This window comes from Spermophilus citellus (assembly GCF_964194105.1).
Source record: "Spermophilus citellus genome assembly, chromosome: 3".
In the NCBI taxonomy this organism is placed as follows: Eukaryota; Metazoa; Chordata; class Mammalia; order Rodentia; family Sciuridae; genus Spermophilus; species Spermophilus citellus.
This window is the reverse complement of record NC_138184.1, coordinates 45,302,549-45,324,617: the sequence shown is the minus strand read 5'-3', so window position 1 is coordinate 45,324,617 and position 22,069 is coordinate 45,302,549. Positions and strand designations below refer to the sequence as shown.

Below are 22,069 nucleotides of genomic sequence, written 5' to 3'. Positions count from 1 at the left end.
ATCAACAAGTACATGAAAAAATGCTCACCATCTCTAGCAATCAGAGAAATGCAAATCAAAACCACCCTAAGATACCATCTCACTCCAGTAAGATTGGCAGCCATTATGAAGTCAAACAACAATAAGTGTTGGCGGGGATGTGGGGAAAAGGGTACACTTGTACACTGCTGGTGGGACTGCAAAATGGTGAGGCCAATTTGGAAAGCAGTATGGAGATTCCTGGGAAAGCTGGGAATGGATCCACCATTTAACCCAGCTATCACCCTTCTCGGACTATTCCCTGAGGACCTTAAAAGAGCGCACTATAGGGATACGGCCACATCAATGATTATAGCGGCACAATTCAAAATAGCTAGACTGTGGAACCAACCTAGATGCCCTTCAATAGATGAATGGATAAAAAAAATGTGGCATCTATACACAATGGAGTATTATGCAGCACTAAGGATATATAATTCTTTAAAATCAAGAACAAACAGTTGCTGGGACTGGGGTTGTGGCTCAGTGGTAGAGCGCTTGCCCAGTACGTGTAAGGCACTGGGTTCGATCTTTAGCACCACATAAAAAAGAAATAAAATGAAGGTATCGTGTCCATCTACAACTAAAAATGTATTAAAAAAAAAAAAGAACACTTGCTAAATTTAATCACCCCTCTAGATTTCATTTTCCTCATTCTGTTACCTCTCACTAGTCTGCTTTAACCCAGAGGCAGACCTTATATGAACATAGTTAGAGAGAAATCCTTTATTTCAGAGGTAATATACATGTTACAGTCAGTGGGCTAGTCTCTCTGTTCTCTGCTATGCACTCACTGCTGAAAATAATCTACTCCAAAAACATTTACCAAGTACTTACTATCTATTAGGCAACTGCTTGGTCTAGGACATAATCTACCCTCAAGAACCTTAACAATTAAAAATGCCAAGTAAATACCAGAGAGAGGATAAAAGGGACAACAATAGAGGTTATGACTGTCCTATTAAGTTTAAATAATATAATGCCGAAGAACATAAACCCTAAAATCAGACAGTCCTGGATTTAGGTCCTGGTCTCAATTTCCTCATCTGAAAAATCACATTAAATAAAAAAAGGGCAAAGGATTATTAAAGCACTAATCAGTCAACAAAACTAATGGACTTAGCTATTTTAATGCTATTATCCTGAAAGAAGTGTCCAATAATTCAAACAATTTAAGTATGACCAATCAAATTTTTATTTTATAAATATTATGTTTTAAATTCAACAGCAAGAACAAATTAGTTCTGACAGTTCATAATCAGGTTGACAAAGGGTGGACCTAAAATGCAGAAATTCACTTTTAAAAGACTGTTTTACTAATCAATGGCTCAGGGAAGCAGAAAGGATGAGAGATGGAAGGATGTCTAATATAGTAAGACAGGATCAACAGAACGTAATGGTCAACAATATGGGAGAATAAGGGAAAAAGAAGAGTTAAAAGAATGACTTCTAGCTTTACAACTTATGGAACTGGGCAAATGAGAGGACAACTAATTCAAGGTGAAAAAAACAAGGGCCACGCAGTTTTCAGAAAGAAGCAAAAAATGGGCTGGGTTGTGGCTCAGTGGTAGAGCACTCGCCTAGCACGCATGAGGTACTGGGTTTGGTCCTCAGCACCACATCAAAATAAAGATATTGTATCCACCTAAACTAAGATAAATCAATAAATAATTTTTTTAAAAAAGAAGCAAAAAACTCAATTTGGGGCATGTAAAATTTGAATACTATATGGAACATAAGAGATGTCTCTAGAAAACAGGAATATCCATGATCTTAGTGTAAGAATTAAGTTAAATTAAGATTTAAAATAAAAAACATAAATTGTAAAATGAGAGGACTAAAATTAGAAATCAAATACAAACAAAATATACTTAATAGGTATTTTGAATATGATAAAGGTTATTTTGAATGGCAGAAATATTCTGCATACATAAATGAATCATAATAAGTAAGGCAGTGCTTAAAAATTCTCATCCTCCAAGTACACCACAAAGAATAAGTTTCTTTTGTCTTTTTGATACTGGGGATTAAACCCAGGGGTGCTTAACCAGTCAGCCACATCCCCAGCTTCTTTTACTTTTTTCAGACAGGATCTTACCAAGTTGCTTAGGGCCTTGCTAAGTGCTGTGGCTAGCTTTGAACCTGTGATCCTTCTACCTCAGCCTCCAGAGCCTCTGGGATTATAGGTGTGTGCCACTGCACCTGGCAAGAATAAGTTTCTTAAAATTCTTCTGTGTGGTTTGCAAAAAACTTCTCAACCTTGATAATTTAAAGGGGGAAATCCACAGGTAAAAAGCCTGGAATCTGTTAATACACACCCAGTATAATTCAAGATTCAATAAAATAAGAAAAAAATTACCAAAAAATGTTTAGTCTTTGGTTCTGACTAAAAACTGCAGAAATTTATGTAAGTTATACCTCCTCAGGCCTCAGTTTTCTTATCAAAGATTTGAAATTGGTGATTAAAATTTATTTCCATTGTATCATCTACCTTTAATGACTATACATTTTATGTAGTTATGTCAATTTCAGTATCCTTATCTCTTAAACAAATATCTTAACCCCAAAACCAAATACTACAATTACCTTCAAAAGCAAACAGGAAACAGAAATATCAAAGGCATGCAGTATCAAGGACTAGAACTGTATCTGTGCTTAGGTTTTTATCTGAGAAAGCAAAAAACAAAACCCAAATAAACGGTGTTGTAAATCTAGAAACTAAGCATTAAGTTCTCATTGCAACTTGACCATCTTTAGCACTTTGTAAATAAAAACTCCACAGATTTCCAGATAACGTGAAAAAAATTCAATACATATTTTTCATGGTAAATTTTTGATAAACAATTTCAAAGTTAATAACCATCTAACAGCACCTCCTATTTAATTTCTTATTTAGTTAACACTAACAGATGGGGCAGGGCAGGGGGAGGGGTCTAAATTAGGAAGTAAAAATTATTTCTTTTGCAGACATAATGAAGGAGGGAAGATAATATTGACAAGGATAAAAGAAACTAAAACAGTGTACGAATAAAATGGCATGGCCATTCATGCACACCTTGCAGTAAGGTGGCTCCTCAAAATATTAAACACAGAATTACTATAGGATCCAGACAATTCCACTCTGAATACACACCTGTTATAGTCTGGGTTTGAATTAAGTGTCCCCCAAAGGATTAAAGGCTTGGTCCCTAGGGTGGAACTGCTGAGAGATGGGGCCTTACTGGGAGGTCCTTAAATGACTGGGGATGTAACATTGGAAGGAAGTTCTTGTGGAACTCCCTGGTGGGATAATAAATATTTTTTGTTTGATTAATTTTAGGAAGAGCTATTTTGGCTTGGTTTTGTTTTTGTGGTACTGGGGATTGAACCCAGGAGTGCTCTAGCACTGAGCTATACCCCCAGCTCCCTCTTTAAAAAATTTTTAATTTTTTTAATTTTGAGATTGGATCTCCTTAAATTGCTGAGGCTGATCTCAAACTTGTGATTCTTCTGACTCAGCTTCCCAAATCACTGGGATTACAAGTGTGTCACCACTCCCAGCAAGTATTTTTTAAACCTAAGGTAAAATAATATTCTAATAGGTTTCATCTCTCTGTGTGTGTCTGTGTCTGTCTGTCTGTCTCTATCTCTCTCTCACCCCCCCCAAAAAAATCCCAAGACATGTGCCCCTAAAAAATCTCATGTCATTGTTCAGATAGGATAAGAATGTAATCATAAATCATTTTATCTCAAAGAAAGTAGAGAGCAAAAGAAAGAAAAATTAATGTGGAATTTAAAAAAATACATCTACTCAAATGTTTCAAAAAGTATACCGGCGATTAGAAAAAAAAATTAGGCATATTCTTAAAGCAAGAACTTACCTGAATTTAACTAGTAAAAAATATTCAAGTACAAATATCAATGTTAATTATTAATAATTTGTGCTAGCACTTGAAAAAACAATGTAATTAACTGAAAATTTTTAAATGTTTTAAAAAAACAAAATGTGAACAAAAATTTTTAAAATTGTCTTTTTCTACTATTCTAGTTCTTAACCTCCATGAACTTTCCATAGATTACAGTATTACATATGAAAACTATATTTACAGAATCAGTTTATCAAAATATTAATATCTTGGTAGAATCATTGTCATTCTTTAAGTTTTTAACCCAACTGTTGACCAATTCTCCCTATTTTCTCTGGATCTTCCAACAACTTTGTGCTGCAACATACTTATTCAATGACTTCACAGATGATTCTCAAAAATCTATCTAAACACATACCAAACTTAACCTTTGGAAAGTGTAATAAGGCCAGTGATTCTGACTAATTTTATACAGATAAAGAATTATCTGTGGAAAGTCTCTTTTCCTCCAACTCATTTCCAGTAACATTCTCCTAAATGTTGCCTGAAAATTATTCTACAACACCTACCAATAATTCATTTTATTTTCAGGGTTTTTAGAAACAGAAAAGACTACTAGTTCTTTTTCTTTAAGATTAGACTAAAGTTGTAATGTACCAATAATTAAAACACTCCAATGTGTCACCTTTTATTTAACATGAAATCTCTTACCTTCAAGAAGTTGTTAAATATTATCTTGTTTCTCCAAGACTGCCATAAGATAATGCTTTCTCCCATAATCATTTGCCTATTTTGACCACTGTGAATGCAGGGTATGAAAAACAGACTACCAGGCAGTTTTGTGCCACTGCCTTGATCTCTATCAAGATATTCACAGTAAACACCACTACTTTTATACCATTAGTGTAATGTAAAAGGCTCATATTGCATTGTTGTTATTATGAGTACAGTTTTTACCTTAGAGAATAATGGACCAGGGTCCATGGACCACACTTTGAAAAACAATGGTTTACATATACAAACAAGTCTCTAAGAAATAAAAATTGGGTATAAACTACTGGTCCTAAATTCTATAACACCTTAAACTTACTTCTAATTACTCAGATAGCTATTTGTTTCCAAAGGGGAGGGGGTGGGAATCCATTGAAATCCAAAGTGTAAAGAATTAACCAGTGCCAAAGACCTGGCCCTTGTTACTACCTCTGGGAGGTAACACTTAAGCCCTTAGAAAATTCTATTTGATAAGAAGCGTCTTTGCTTACCTGGCCATGTTGATCTACATGCCAGAGTGTCTAATAGTATGAGTTATGGTGGGATGTTTAGGCCATGGCTTATCAGCCTGATCTTGGGAGGGTATGGAGATTAGTCATGTGGTGGCTGGCTATACCTGTGTGACTGATCCCCCAATAAAAACTCTAAACACCAAAGCTCAGGTAAATGTCCCCTGTTGGCAGAACTCCATGTGTTATCATACATTTACTGCTAGGAAAAGTATGCATGATCCACAGGACTTCACTGGAAGAGGACAACGGGAATTTTGTGTCTGGAACTGTTCTGGACCCCTGCCCTATGCACTTTAGTCACTGCTGGTTTAATGTGTACCATTTTAATGTAATAAGCCACACCATGAATTGAACTGTTTTGCTGAGTTCTATAAGTCCTTCTGGCAAATTACTGAATGGTCCTGAGGACCCTCCCAAACTGTACAGAGTTAGTCACAATCAAACTCCTCAGTACATAAAAGCCAATCCACCACCTACAAGTTTCTCTACATAAAACATTCAGTTTTGTCCAAGGTTAAAAACTGGTGTGTGGGTGTAAGTCCACGAGCACATGCATAGAGTATTTATGGATTCAGACTGGACTGCCAAATTCTGTATTAACTAGTAGCCCTTTCTCTAAAGCAGCTCGTTTTAGATCAGGGTTTCTCAATCTTGGCAATACTGACATTTCAGACTAGATGATTCTCTGCTGTGGGGGACTGCCCTGGTCACAGCAAGATTTGAGCAGTATCCCTGGCTTCTATTCCAAAAGAGACCAGTAACATCTTTCCCTTCTTTCTCCCCAGCTGTAACAAGTGAAAATGTTTCCAGACACTGCCAAAAACACCTGAAGAGCAACCCTCCAACATTGGGAACTGATATTTTTGAGGAAAATCATCTAGGAAGTCTGACTTTGCCTTTTTATTTTAACAACAAAAGAACAAACTCATTTTTAGCTCCATCTTCTCAACTTTCCTAAATTTAATTATTTGATGAAAAGTGATTATTCATTTGGAGTCCTATCTACCAACAATATTTGGATAACAGTGTTGAACTAAACTCTTACTTCTAGGGAACTCATCAGGTTACCATTTCAAGAGTAGAGAAAATCTCTAACAATTACTTTTCAGTAAGGACACAATATGTATCTTCTGCATCTTATATATATCACTGTAAGCCACAGAGTGAAGACAATTTCTTAACCTTCAGAATATTAACAAAGTGCTAACAAAATAACTAAAGGTACTTTTAAAAAAATACAGATGCTATGACCCATCTCAGACATATCTAATCAGTATTTATTATTCAGCAATTATTTGACTGTCTGCTATATGCAAAGCATTGTTACAGGTGATAGGAATGCCTCTAAGAGCTCACACACCAGCAGAGGGAGACAGATCATAGCATATACACAAATAAACATGACCACTTCAGACAGTGCTGTCTGGAAATAAAACAGAATTATGGGACCAATATCCCTACATCTCAACATTACCAATAAAGATATCTTCAAAGATTTGAATTTGAGTTGGGCATGGTATCACATGCCTATAAATCTCAGCAACTCAAGATGCTGAGGAAAGAGAATCAAAAATTCAAAGTCAGCCTTGGCAACTTAGTGAGACCTTGCCTCAAAATCAAACAAACAAAACAACAACAAAAACTGGAGATGTGGCTCAGTGGTTAAGAGCCCCTGGGCTCAATTCCCAGTACCACAAATACATAAATAAATAAACAAACAAATAAATATATGTATGTATGTATGTAAGAACTGTGATAGGTGAAAATGTTATTTTGAATTTTCTACTTAGAAAGCCCATGACAGAATTATGTACCTAAATTCAAAATTCCTTGTGTTTGACACTGGGCAAAAATGTGACCCCAGGGGTTGGGGCTCAGTGGTGAAGTGTTTGTCTAGCATGCCTGAAGCACTGAGTTCGATCCTCATTACCACATAAAAATAAAATAAAGATATTATGTCCACCTTTAAAAAAAAAAAGTGACCTCCAATTCTTTGGTAAATATTAGGCTCAAGACTAAATCAGTAATTTCCTATCAGTTTCAAATCTAACTTCTAGCATTTCAATGAAAACACTGTGCTAAACTCTTGAAAACTGGAGCACTTAAATGACTTCATAAATAAGGATAAAAACAGCTCCTGCATTCAAAAGGGCAACTGTAGAATAATGAGTGTAGTCCCCAAACAAGGTCTTCTGCAGTAGTCACTCAAAGGGGGGAAAAAACCTACTGACAAGAACTCTGTGTAACAAAATCTGCCAAGACTGGAGGAAGGGACTATTTTTTCTCTTTCATTTTACATTCTAAAGAACTGGCAGTAAAAATCAAGAATCAATAAGTTTTTTGTTCTTCAATTTTTCCTTAGAAGCAAAAATAAAGCCTTTTATATATCCTATGATTAAAATAATAATTATGTGTGGGAACCAAGTGAGTAAGAAAAGAATTAAACACTTTCTTATTATGTTAAAATTACTAAAAGGTACTGATACATGCCTAGCATTCCTTTAAGAGAGATTGAGCATGCCAGAGGATGTTTTTCTAATCTTTCAATACAACCCATTTCATATACACAAACAGTAAGCAATCTGTTCATCCTATTACAGCATTTCCCAGACTGTTATTTCACAAATCTTTCAGAGGGCTACCATGATTCCCACTCTACAAACTATACAGCATTCTCCACAAACCTGTGAATATTTTAGGTCTGCAAGAAAATAGCTACTTGGATATAAACAGCTTTTGATTGCTTAAAAGAATAAAGAAGTGACAGAGAAAAAAGGCAGATTCATCTTCTTGGAGGCTTGATTTTTTGCCGTCCGTTTCTAAATAAGCCTTCAGGATCTAATCTTTGCAAAGTCCTTTCAAAGGCTCAAATTTGATAACAGAATTCTGTATAAAACCTTCCTTGATGTAAGAACTGTATAAAACCTTCCAGTTCTTGCTGTTGTTCCCACAGCTGTAAGAATAAAGGTGAAATTCTACAGCTTCGAACTTAAGATAGTTCAGGAATTGGTTCCTACATACTTTCTCCTAGACTCACCTTATGCCATACTTCTCAATCCTTACTCAATTAATATCATGTATAAGATCATAAGATATACATGATCCCAAACAGAGAAGATAGGCGAGAACTGGCTAATCTAACATGCATTCTTCAGAGAATAAAGATGAAAGTTAACTACTAAAGGAAATTCTTTTGGATGAAAGAATGACACAGACAGTAAACCACATTCCACATGAAGGAAAAAAAGCAATGGAAAAGGTAATTACAGGGAAAAAGTAATTTAAAAGGTAATTACATTAAAAAAATCAAAATTATATCATTTGGTTTATCATATAAAGATATAATATATATGACAATCATAGCACAAAAAAGGAAGGAGGGAATGGAGCTACATTAAAGAAATTACACCGGATGATAACCTGAATCCACAAGAAGAAATGGTAAACTATCCAACTTAATAAGAATATAAATTTTGTTCTCCTATTCTTTAAAATGACAAATATTGTACAAAGCAATAATTAAAACTGTACAATGAGTTTCGTACATAAACATAATATATACAATAATAGCTGGAGCATTATTAATAATAATCTCAAGTAGATAGTAATAAATCCATATAGCAAAAATTAAGAAAAATGTAGTTTTCTATAAATCAAGAGAAATTAAAATGATAAAACAGAAAATATAAAAGTTAATAGAAGAGAGAAACAAAAAAGATAGGAGATATATAGGGAAAAAAACAAGCACAAACATAAATCCAATCATTTCAAAAGTAATACTAAATATAAAAGAATTAAACACTCCATTAAAAAACACATTGTTGGACTGCATTTTAAAAAGCTATATACTACAAAGAGACACTTCAGATTCAAATACACAAAAAGGTCAAAAGGATGGAAAAGATGTATCATGTAAACAACAACCATAAAAGATGGACTGTTATACTAATATCTGAAAAAACAGACTTTAAGTAAAAAAAAGTTACTAAAAACAGAGGTACATTTTACAATATTAAAGTATCAATTCAACAGGAAGATATAACAAAAATAATAAAGTTACTTAATAATCCCAAAATAGAAAAAACAAAAACACAACATAATTAAGGGTGAAACTGACAATTCATAATAATAGGTAGACTTCAATATCTCATCCTCAATAATGTATAAACAAGTAAACAGGAAATTGGCAAGGATACTGAAGACTTGAACAAAAACACTATTGACCAATCTGACCTGACACCTACAAAAGATTCTATCCAAGAACAGAATACACATTATTTTTAAGTACACAGGGAATATTCTCCAGGATAGACCATACATTACAGCCATGAAACAAGTCTCAAATTTAAAAGAAGTGAAGTGATACAATAATGTTCTTCAATCACAATACAAGTACATTAGAAATAACAACAAAACGTAATTTGAAAAATTCACAAATGTTTAAGAAATTAAAATAATTCTAAATATGGGACAAAGATGACAATCACAAAGGAATGTATTTTTAGCTGAATGAAAATGAAAACAAAACATACAAAAAGTTATATAGGATAGAGTTAACAATGTTTTGAGGGAAAGTTTGAGCTCTACACACCAATATTAAAAATGAAAATCTCAAATAAGTTTCTAACTTAAGATATTAGAAAAAGTGCAAACGAAACCCAAGGCAAGCAGAAGAAGTAATAAATAGTAGCAGAGGAATCAAAAGCTGAATCTTTAAAAAGTCCTAAAAATTGACAAAGTTTTAGATCAGCTGACTATGAAAAAATAAATAAAGATACAAATCACCAAATTCAGGAATGAAAGAGGGAATTACATAAAAAAAAAATTACAGAAAAATTAAGAGGATTATAAGGAAACAGATGCACAACTTTATGCCAACCAATATAAACAGATAAAAATGAGCAAATTCCTAGAAAGACAAATTACTGAAACTGACTCTAGACAAAAAAAAAAAAAAAAAAAAAAAAAAAAAAAAAAAAAAAAAAATCTGGACAGATCTACTATATATATCAGTAAAGGAACTGAATTAATAATTAAAATCTCAGAAAATGACTGGCCCACACAGTTTCATTGGTAAATTTCACAAAACACTTAAAGAAATAAAAATCCTTCACAAACTCATGTAGATATTTAAACAGGAGAGCATACTTCCCAAATTCATATTGTGAGGCCAGCAATATGCTTCTGGCAATACCAAAGCAAGACAAAGATATCTCAAGAACAGAGATATTAAAAACTTCAACAAAATAATAGCAAACCAAATCCAGCAACATTAAATAGAGCATATACAGTTTAGTCTTAAAACATTTGAAACAAAAATTTGCCATATGGCCCAGCAATGTTACTCCTAGAAATCATGCCAAGATAAATGAAAAATTTTGTCTTCACAAAGATTTACATGTGACTATTCACAGCATCATTATTCATAATTACCAAAAATGGGAAATAATTCAAAATTTCCTTCAACTGGGAAATGGGTAACATGCAGTATATCCGTACAATGAAATACTATTCAGCAATGAAGAACTAATGAAGTTTACAACATGAATTAAATCCAAATCATTTATACAAAATGAAAAAAAAGACAAAATAATCACATATCTTATGATTCCATTTATATGAAATGTTCAGAAAAACACTTGATAGATTCCTAATCAGTAGTTGCCTGAGGCTTGAAGTGGGATCAGGAGTAACTGATTATAAAATGGGTACAAGGAATTTTTTGGAGTGATGAAAATGTTCTAAAATTGGATAATAGTGATGAGTTTACTACTCTCACCACTCTTCAAATGTGCTAAAATTAACAAATAAATTATACAAAAATAAACTATTGGTCTTATCAACCATGAGCTCCCTTAACCCAACTTGAAAAGTTGATAAGCTATTCAGGATCTTAAGTTATAGACAAAACAATAGAAAACAACTGTAATTGAAAAGTACTAAGTTGGGCAAACGAGATAATTTTTAGACATGGAGATTAGGTGCCAAGGAAGTTGAAGCCAATAAAAACTATATAAACTCAGCACATTTTAGAATCAATGTGGTTCAAAGAGAAAGCTGTCTGGGTCAGATTTGCTCAATCTGAATTATCAGAATCTTAATAGATGGTGTTCATCTAGACACCAATAGGTAACAATATGCAGGGTCAGAGAGGACAGTGCAAAGGAATAAATAAAAACAAGAGAAAAATAATACCTCTAAGTTTCAGTTCAGGACAGATTTAGGAGTATAGCAAAAGCATAGCTTGCAAAAGAAAAATGCATGTTAATTCTTTTGAGCCAGAAAGAAGAAAAAAGAAGGCTGGTGGTGTAGAGGGTGTGCTTCGCGTTCACAAGGCACTAAATTCAATATGCAGCAACAACAACAACAAAGCAGAAAACAAAGTTCACAGAGAAGTAAATGATTTGCAAGAAAGAAGATCAATAAGAAAGTTTACATAAATAGCAGACTCTTTTTGCTTAGTAAATTAGAGAGCGGGAACTGAAAGAATGGGCAAGTTGCCAGTAGCACAAGATGGAAATAAAAGGAAGATGACTGAAGGTGTGTATTAAGTTTGTGCCAAAAGGACTAAAGGGAGAGAGGCGGCAGTGAGAAAGCAGAAATAAAAGCTAAAGGTAGGGTGACAGTTGAAGGAAAGGGGAATGAGTATTGAAGAAAGCAAAATAAAAAACAAAGCTACAGAATAATCAATATAAAGGGCTGCAAAAGTATGAGTTGGGATATCCCAAAATTGGCTCGATGGAAATGAGAATAAAGCAGGAGTTGGATAACCATGTCTATCATACCAGGCTACCTACCCTCTTGAGTCTGGACTTGGGGCAAAGAAGTGTCAGTTAACATCTGGTAATCAAAGTAGACATGTCACCCACATAAAGTCTTAACACACAAATAAGAGCTATCCACATTTTAAAAAACATTACTATAAACAAATCAGGAGGTCAAGTTTTCTAAAAAGTGAGTATGTGGCCAACTTGAACCTAACAGACTATATGCAATAGGTTCCAAAACAGCAAGGCTCAGGTTCATTGTGGCTGAAGTGGGAGAACAGGCAATGAAAGAAGCTGTGGTTAAGGAAAAGAAATTCCAATTTTGAAACTATGGCTCCATGGAGCTAAAGGAATAAGAAAAGGAGATTAAGAGTTCATATAACTTAGAATCTGGAAGACTCAGAAAAGAGAATATTGTTAGTAATGACGACAAAAAAAAAACTGATTAGAGACATTTTTCCATGTTTTTTAATTGGTACATTATAATTGTGCATAATGGTTCAATTCATAGTTACATATTTGTATATGCACAAAATAAGGCAATATAATTTGGCCAATATAATTTCCCAGTATTTCCCCATTTCCCTCTCCTTGGTTCCTTTTCATCTACTCTACTGATCTCCCTTAGATTTTCATGAGATCCCCATACCTTTTTTCCCCTTTTGCTTCTACAAAGGAGAGAAAACCTACAATCCTTGACCTTCTACAGTACATATATCCTGTATTTCATTTGACCCTTTTGACAAGCTCCTCAATTTGGAAACAGTCCAACCAGGTTTCTCTCATTGTCCTTGCTATAGCATCAAATGAGAATATCTGAAAGGTTACAGCTCCCTGGCATTATTTACTGAAGTCTCTTAATTCTAGACATCTCTATTTGAATCATTCAAGCTCTCACAGACCTGTTAGAACCTTCCTATACCTTGGCTTAGGTTACTTATCAGACCTACTTGACAATACTACACTTGCTCTTCTGGTCTATTCACTCAGTTTAAATTTCACTGTTTACCCTAGTGTTGCAGTTTGTTTATACATCCCCTAATTCAGCTATTTGTTAACACCCAAGTCAAACTAACTCCAGGAACACACCTATCTCTCAAATGTGGTTGTCCACTGCCCAGCTGTTAACATTTCTCATCTCACTCTTGGCACATTCAGTCTAATACTCCGGAGCTACACACTGCCTAGTATAAAACCTATCCAAAAAAAAGTGGGGAAATACCTCACCATTCCAAAAGCTATTCAATATAGAAATTTACCTAACCACCTCCACACACACACTGATTAAGAACTTAATACCAAAGATAATAAGTAGGACCTTCCTAACTTTTACTATATCTAATCTAAAATTTCCCTGAAATGTAACTGGAGAAAAGGAAATGCAATAAGATACTTCTTTAAAAACAAAAAGAACAACACTTTAGTTAATTGCAAGAAAATTTTAATAATATAACTTGCATCAGGACTAAGATTTGCAGTGTTTTTTTTTTTGTTAGAGATTAAAAAAAAGCACATGCTCAATCAAAATATTCCCATGTAATAAAAGTTATCAAAAAAAATGCACTTGTAGATCTAAAAGGACATTTTATTTAGCCTATGTATGGCTCCAGTCCACTAAAGACAAGAGAAAAATACTACAAGAACATTAGTAAGTAAAATCCCATTTTGATAAACAAGTAAGCCTCCTAACTTCACCCTTGGGTTCAATTAACCACTTCTACCTTAATGTCCCCAAAGCACAGGTAAAATAATTCCCTTATCTAATTCCCTCTTATTCCATACTAAGAGGTAGAGACCTTGTTTTAAACATAGATGTATCTCCAGTATCAAGGTTCAATAGGTAGTAAACATATAAATATCTTTATCTAATAAAATAATCAGAATGATAATTATAACCATTTCTATTAAACAGTACAAACTAAACAAGGTCTAAAGTCAACAGCTCAAGACTTCCTATATATCGAGTTTAAAAACAAAATTAGAACAAAAGGTAACCAAGGGCAATGGTTCCCTAATTCTGATCCTTGAACAATAATCTAAGGAAATGTACTTATTAAAATAAAAGTGGATATTATAATAAATAAATCCCCAAACTATGATATAACACAACAGTATGTTTCATGCTTACACAAAGTCCAAATATCCTTGTTAATGATCACCTAAAGACCTGAGGAGGCTGGAGATAACCCAGGCTAACAGAAGTTTAGTGCTCTTAACTCATCATTTCCAAAGTTTATCTAGCAATAGGTGGGGGAGAGAGAATTTACTCAAGGTAGGTTTGTATTTGCCAGGGTTAAAGTGACACTCAACACTTTTGCTTAACTGTCTATTACCAGATCTCAAACATATGGCCACCTCCAAATCCAAAAAGGGGTAGTAAATGTAAGTTAGTTTAGGGCACAGAAGAAAAAAGTTGGCAAAGAGCAAAACTAAGTTTCATCACAGATTTTTTTTTTTAAGTTGTTGATGGACCTTTATTTTATTCACTTATTTTATATGCAGTGCTGACAATAGAACAAACCCAGTGCCTCACATAATGCTAGGTAAGTGCTCTACCACTGAGCCATAACCCCAGCACTCCGCCCCCCCCCCCACCACAATCTCTGTTTTTGTCTTTGTAGTGCTGGGAATTAGAACCCAGGGCTTTGTGAATACAAGGCAAGCACTCTCCCTACCATCTGAGCTATATCCCCAGCCCAGAAGATTTTAAAATACTAAGTCTAGAACATTATCCAGGATGATTCTCATTCAGCAGGTCTAACTGGACCCCAAGAATCTATAAGCTTGCCATGTGAGTCTGATGTGTGCCCAAATTAGGAAATAGTGGCTTAGGAAGTAAAGAGCATGCAGCAAATAGGAAAAACATTTTCACAGAAAAGCTTAAAACAATGTACTGAGATAAAAGGAAAACTAAAAGTGGTGAAAATTTAATTAAACCTTCAAGCTTAAAAGAATACAGGTACAACTTGAGAAATTCTTTTCCCCTTTGGCCTGTGACATCAGTCTCTCAAGGCTTTCTTCTTAACTCTAGTAGCACTTCATATATTTTCATCTATTCATTCCATATTGTCTATTATATCCTCCTTGGCCATGAGTTCTTCCCATTCTCTCAGTGACCTCTTTCACTTCAATCACCACCTAAAATACTCTTATCTGAGTCCAGTTTCACATTTAACTGCCCACCATAATAATATTTCTCCATTTAGATGTTCTCCAAGGACTTCAATATTTCCAAAATCAAATTAATCTCCCTTCAAACCAACTCCTCCTCTAGCAATGCCCTATCCACTCAGGTCCCCTATTCAAAACCTTAGTTGTCACTGAAGACTCATTCTTCTTCAGTCCCTATAATCCAGTCAGCAAGTCCTATCAATTTTACTTCCAAAATATTTCTAGAATCCATCCCCACTGCCAGTGTCTTAGATCAAACCTCTTTTCAAATGGATTTAACTTCCCACCAGTTCTCCTGCTTCCAGTTTCACTCTCAACATACTGATTCATATTCTACATTATCTCTTTTCCAGAATTCATTCAAAATACAAATCTTATACTGATTTCCTACTTTAAATCTTTCAGTGGCTCAATACTGCTTTCAGAATAAAGATCTATCTCTTTAGAGCTCAGGATTTTCATGATTTGGCCTCTATCTCCAATATGGTAATTTCTTGACACACCAAGTGCCCTGTACTGCAACCCCAGGTATTCTCTGACAATTCTTCAAACACATTTTTAGGTCCTTTGGAGTCTGGCATAGCACCTGATACACAATAAAATCAGAATCAAATAAATGCCTAAACAGTCATGTTAAATTTGGGGTGGTAGCATACATACAGCTAACTGAAATTATCAAATAAGCAAATGTCAAAGAAACTTGAACCTAATTAAAAACATAACATTTGGGACTTGCCATTGAAGAAATAATATTTAGAAGTTTTCAGAATGGGAAAGTTCTGTGAGTAATGTGATCTTGGTTGAAACCAAGATACTGTTCCTTCCTAAGCTTTCATTTTATTCAAAAAACTACAATGCCCAACATGGGAACTTGATTTAATATCCATGTTTAAGAATTTCCCAATCAACAGCCAGACATGGTGGCACATGCCTGTAATCCCAGCAGCTTGGGAGGCTGAGATAGGAGAACTGAGTTCAAAACCAGCCTCAGCAAAAAGCCAAGATGCTAAGCAACTCCGTGAGACCCGTCTCTAAATAAAATACAAAATAGGGCTGGGAATGTGACTTAGTGGTCGAGGATCCCTAAGTTCAATCCCTGATACCCGTCTCCCCGCAAAAAAAGAATTACCAATCAACAAACCAGGAATAGAAGGAAATTTATTCGACCTAATAAAAGTCATTTACAGAAAACTCATTGGTAGCATCATACTTAGAGAAGACAGACAGAAGATCATGATCAACACAAGGGTGTCCAACTCTCCACCATTTCTAACATTATTCTGGAGGTTCTAGTTTGGGCAAGTAAGCCAGAAGAAATAAAAAACACAGAGATCAAAAAGAAAGAAGTAAAATTATCTCTCTAATTACAGATAACATACTCTCTATATAGAAAAGTCTCATGTATCCTCTAAAAAACCATTTCTACTAACAAATGAGCTCAACAAAGTTGCAAGATATAAGAGCAATATGTAAAGGAACTGTATTTCTATACATTGCAATAAATATTTGAAAATTTTAAAAATTAATTTCTGATAAGCATAAAAAAATCCTCGCAACTGATTTAACAAACAGTTCAAAACTTATAACCTAGAAACTACAAGATCATTAAAAAAATTTAAAGAATCTTATGGAAAGCATCCCATGTTCACGGACTAAAAGACATAGTAAGAAGACAACATATTTCCCAAAGTGATGTACAGATTAAACACAATACCTGTCAAAATTCCAACTGTCTTTCTGGCAGAAACTGACAAGCAGATGTTAAACTTAATATGGGAATATTAATTAAGTGATCTATAAAAGTCAAAATCTTAAAAAACAAAATTTCCTCTTTTTAAATAATTTATTTATTTTAATAAGGCATATATGACAGCAGAATGCTTTTTGATTCATTGTACACAATTGAAGATTTCCTTTTTTAAAGTATTTTAATTGTCCTGCGCTGCATGTTTTAATATTATCTACGGCCCTAAATTCTTAAGTGTAGGAAAGATGCCTTTAAGTTTATAATAAATTCAGATGAATAAACCCTTGCCAACTAAAAATTTGAACTTAAATTTATTAGGCAAAACTAGCCTTTTCACTAAAGTCTGCTTTGATGGTCTGTAGCAACTATGTTAAACAAGCCTATTGGCACAATTTTTTTCAAAATCTCAAATGATCATCGGCATCTTTTTGCAGTGAAGTATTTTAATTAAGGTACATACACTGTTTTTTTTTAAGACATAATGCTAAAACATAATACACACTTAACAGACTAAGTGTAAACATACATTTCATGTACACTGAGAAACCAAAAAATCCATGCGATTTGCTTTATTGAGCTATTGATTTTACTGGAGTGATCTGGAACACCAAATCCACAGTATCACTTAAGGCACACCTGTATAACTAAATACTAATTGTGAAGGATGGGAGTGGAAATTTCACTTTCATTATTTCAACTATAGTTATACGTCATATCCCAATAACAGTTTAAAGTTTTACTGGTTTAAGTTAAGTGGAGATTTCATTATTTTGGCTTTAAATGAGTAGTATGATTGATTTGATTTGACCTATTGGAGACATTACCTAGATCAAGACTTAATTCTGAACTAATTTCTCCAGGCACAGAGCATTTTCCAGGAGCATCTCATCCCACCCAGCACTGACTGAATATAAACTTTAGATAAGATTAGAAAAACAAGACATGACAAAATGCTGGAAAACTTTGTGCAACCCAAATCTAATAACTTGGATTATTTACTATTTTTTAATCACCATAACCAATGTTTAAGTATATTTTCAAAGTTTAATTTATCCTAGTGAGACTATGAGACAGTACACTCTAATTTATACAGATCTGTAAGCCATCAATACAGCTATAAGGAATCTTTCCAAGATATTCATTCCCCCTGCTCAGTATTTAATGTGCTCAGTTTGTACTAAAATATTTTGTGTTTTAAACCACAGAATCATTTACCTCACTGATCTTGGGGGTCCCTGTTGTCCATCTTTTGTAATCTACCCTCTTAAAACCTGTAGTGGTTATTTAAATTTTTCAGTGTCGTGAAACCCTTTGAGGACCCAATAAAACCCATAAACCCTATTCAGAAAAGTGCACTATATGCACATTATTGCTAAAACCCCTATGGGCTCCTATTTAAGAAGGCCCAGCTATTACTTCTCATCATCAAATTCTAGCCTCATAGTCAAAGTACTTCATAATGTACTTAGTACTGAGATAATGTAACTCCCATCCATTCAATTACACTAGTCAGGACTATATCCTCATTACCCAAAAAACAGGTTACCACCCTCTTTTCTGGCTTAACTTCACAGTTCCCTCTGGTTGCTTTCAAGTACAACTGTTTGCTTTCAATATTGTCAAATCCTTCTGGTGAACCTAAAATCTCTCTCCTTTGCCACAAGATTTCTCTCCCTACTACTGATACTTTCTGAATTCTAAAACATGTAATCCCCATCAGTTATGGAGCCCACCAGGTTATAATCTGTATTATATAAACAAGATATCCAAAAAGTGAGAAAACAGGAGGGATGTTATGGTTTAGATATGAGGTATCCCCCAAAAGCTCATGTGTAAGACAATGTAAGAAAGTTTAGAGGTGAAATGATTGGGTTATGAGAGCCTTAACATAATCAGTGTGTTAATCCACTAATTGGGTGGTCACTGTAGGCAGGTAGGATGTGGCTGAAGGAGGTGGGTCACTGGGGGTGTGCTTTTTGTTTTATATTTTGTTCCGGTTGCACAGGTCTTTCTCTGCTTCCTAGTGCCACTTCCTGAACTGCTTTCCTCTACCTCTACCTGATAGAGGAAGGCAGTTCAGGAAGTGGCACTAGGAAGAACACCATGATGTTCTGCCTTATCTCAGACCCTGAGGAATGAAGTCAGCCATCTATGAATTGAGACCCCTGAAACCATGAGCTCCAAATAAACTTTTCCTCTTCTAAAATTGTTCTTGTCAGGGGCTGGGGATGTGGCTCAAGCAGTAGCGCGCTCGCCTGGCGTGCGTGCGGCCCGGGTTCGATCCTCAGCACCACACACCAACAAAGATGTTGTGTCCACCGAGAATTAAAAAATAAATATTAAAAAATTCTCTCTCTCTCTCTCTCCTCTCTCACTCTCTCTTAAAAAAAAATTGTTCTTGTCAATCTTTTGGTCACAGCAGCAAAAAAGCAGACTAAAACAAGGTACTTACTTTTGAATTGTTTGTTCATCAACACTTTCAAATAACAGGCTCCATGTTTTCCTTCAACTCGACAAACCTTTTCATCTGAAATATCTCTTACACCCTATATTTATGTATGTCTTTCTCCTCTTTTAGCCATAAGACCCCCTACAGGCAGAGACGGTAGCTGCTTTTTCTTTAGACCCTGCACAGTCTCTAGCACAAAGCAGGGAGACACTTGATAAATAGGTGGGCACCAGTGTTCTTCAAGCATTTCATGCATTCTATAAATCTAGTAAGATTTCTCAAGTTTTTTCTTCTTTCTCTCTGCCACCTTACTGAAAGGTCAAACAAGTCCCCACTCTTAGCAAGTACCGGATCATGTGAGAACTTTTTATTATCCAAAATGATGCTTAAATTACTATTTTCATTCATTCAACATTTACTCACTGATATATGTCAACCCTGTTCAAAACAAAAACACCATCAACATATAAAGAATCCTCACATAATAACCAAATCTAGAAGGGAACACACAAAGATGGCTCCTATACACACCATACACACACAAAATCAAATGAAAGACAAATATTGCATATTCTCACTTACATGAAAGCTTAAAAAGCTGATTTGATTAGAGAGAACAGTAATTACTAGAGACTGGAAAGCAAGGGAGGTGATAAGGGATGGTTAACAGGTACAGGAGTGCAGTTCGATAGGAGAAATGACTCCTAAAGCTCCATAACAGTATGCTAAGATTGACAATAATAAATCATATATTTCTATAGCAAAATGAAATATACAACTCTATATTTCTACAACCAATAAGAGAGAGGATTCTGAATGTTCCCAACACAAGGAAATGACAAATATTTAAGGTGAATGAATGCTACACAACCACCTTGACATAATCATTATACATTGTACTATATACCGAAATGTCACACTGTATCTCCATAAACATGTACTTTATGCAGCAATCAAAAAAATTTTAATGGGGAAAAACAAGACTTCAAGAAATCTACTTACTATATACAAATGGGCAAAAGAAAAGAATCCAAAAAAAAAAAAAAAAGCTATAGGGGCTGGGGATGTGGCTCAAGCGGTAATGCGCTCGCCTGGCATGCGCGGGGCGCTGGGTTCGATCCTCAGCACCACATAAAATAAGATAAAGATGTTGTGTCCACCGAAAACTGAAAAATAAATATTAAAAAATATTCTCTCTCTCCCCCCTTAAAAAAAAAAAAAGCGGGCTGGGGATGTGGCTCAAGCGGTAGCGCGCTCGCCTGACAGGCTTGCGGCCCGGGTTCGATCCTCAGCACCACATACAAAGATGTTGTGTCCGCCGAAAACTAAAAAAAATAAATAAATATTAAAAAAAAGCTATAATCCTTTAGTACTACTACAAACAAAGTTTAACTCCAGATTTAAAACAAACTGTGAAAACAGAAATAAATACTAAGATTACACATATATGCTGTAAGTAAAAAGACATATACATGAATTTTTTTAAAAGAACTCTTCAAATATGATACAAAAGTTTATGAATGGGGCTAGGGGTGTAGCTCAGTGGTAGAACACTTGCTTAGCATGCACAAAGTCCTGGGTTCAATCACAGGCATTACAAAGAAGGAAAAAAAAATTATGATCATTTTGCCATTTTATACTTTTTGGGGGGGGTTCCAGGGATTGAACTCAGGGGCACTCAACCACGGAGCCACATCCCCAGCCCTATTTTGTATTTTATTTAGAGACAGGGTTTCACTGAGTTGTTTAGTGCCTCGCCCTTGCTGAGGCTGGCTTTGAACTCCTGATCCTCCTGCATCAGCCTCTGGAGCTGCTACTGGGATTACAGTTGTGTGCCACCTTGACTGACTAGTTATTTTTAGAAACAGGTTCTTGCTAAGTTGCTTAGGGCCTCGCTAAATTGCTAAAACTGATTTTGAACTTGTGAAACTCCTTCTTCAGCCCTCTGAACCACTGGGATTACAGGAGGGCACCACCATGCTTGGCTTCCTATTTTAAACTGTTTTTAACTTTTTTTTTTTTTTGGGTGCTGGGATTGAACCCAATGTCTCATACATCCTAGGCAAGTACTCTACCACTGAGCTACATTCCCCAGCCCTGAAAACTGTTTTTAATAGGAATCTTATTTTGCAGTTTGTTTTCTCCAACTGATCTAAATTAGCAGTTACAAACTAGTTCTTACTGGCCCCTTTTTAGAATCACAGAATTGACTGCCATTGGTGGTTATCAACTTGCCAACATTTACAGATTTTGCATAACAATTTGGATTACTGGCTTCTTAAAAAATTTGCATTCTAAAACTACTATTACACCTGCAGAGCAACAAAGGCCTGGAGCAGAGCAGCAACTAACATACTTGATCCCCATGGCCATCATCTCTACCATTCATCATTTTCTTCTAAATACTAAATAAAGCCAAATGTTAGCTGTCATTTAGTTTCCCAGTTTGGGAGTTTGTGATCCCTAATCTAAACAAAAACCTTCTACTGTTCTTATTACTGCTGAAAATTTCAATGTAATCATGTATGAATATTTTTTACTAATTGAAAAAATAAAAATTATGACAGTGATACCTAATGAAACAACACCCTACATTTGAATCTTAATTCATGTTGTATAAACCAAAGTGAAATAATTCAGGGGAAAAAAATCATGTGCCTAACTCCTACAGACAGAAAACAAATTATTTTCATTTTATTTACAAATAAAAATTATTTCCATCTACAGGTAAACAGAAAGTAGGACAGTAATTACTTCTTATACCCATTATGTGTCAGCATAAAATGAGA

General features: G+C 34.7%; 1 protein-coding gene across 7 annotated transcripts in view; it reads right to left on the bottom strand.

Annotated features, from left to right (window-relative positions):
• ANKRD28 (ankyrin repeat domain 28) overlaps positions 1–22,069 on the bottom strand; it is a 178,178-nt gene that overhangs the window by 153,480 nt on the left and 2,629 nt on the right. The window lies entirely within an intron of this gene.